Source organism: Buceros rhinoceros, unplaced genomic scaffold (assembly GCF_000710305.1).
Source record: "Buceros rhinoceros silvestris isolate BGI_N320 unplaced genomic scaffold, ASM71030v1 scaffold14218, whole genome shotgun sequence".
NCBI lineage: Eukaryota > Metazoa > Chordata > Aves > Bucerotiformes > Bucerotidae > Buceros > Buceros rhinoceros.
The window spans coordinates 17,212-17,721 of record NW_010426448.1 but is presented as its reverse complement, the minus strand read 5'-3'; the positions used below and the strand labels follow the sequence as shown (position 1 = coordinate 17,721).

The window sequence follows — 510 nt, the reverse complement described above, 5'->3', positions numbered from 1 at the left end:
GGAGTGCAGCCGGTCCCCTTCCTGGCGGGAGCTGGGGAGCCACTGCTGGCATCCTCCCGACTCAGGCAGAGGCAGAGAAGGGGGACGATGGCTGCAGCCACCACCACACTGATGGAGTGCAAAGACAGGTCAGAGAAACCCTGATGATGGCAAGGAGATTTCTTCACTCTCCTGCCCAGATTTGAGAGAGACACCTCTTCTGCATCGTCACTGAAATCTACCCCCAAGACTCAGGCAAACATTGGCATTTTCCTGCCTGACACCCCTTCTGGTGGGGACCCCCTACCACCTCCAGCGTTCCTCAGAGCTTTAACACTTTGGGCTTTGTGTTCTCCAAGCCAGTCAACTACCCCAGGCACATGCTGTATGTCTAAACAAACGGTGTATATTATATACGCATGTATACACACACACACACACACACACACTATCTGCCCTGACAGGCCGTTTCAGCTACAGTGGCCCTTACCCCACACATCAAGGTTGTAGTGTCTGTCCGGGGGTCCCAGC

The 510-nt window shown here is 54.7% G+C and overlaps 1 protein-coding gene across 1 annotated transcript in view; it reads right to left on the bottom strand.

Moving 5' to 3' along the window:
- Positions 1–510, bottom strand: part of LOC104498163 (hemicentin-2-like) — a gene marked incomplete at both ends in the record, with an annotated part of 39,909 nt that overhangs the window by 22,448 nt on the left and 16,951 nt on the right. The window lies entirely within an intron of this gene.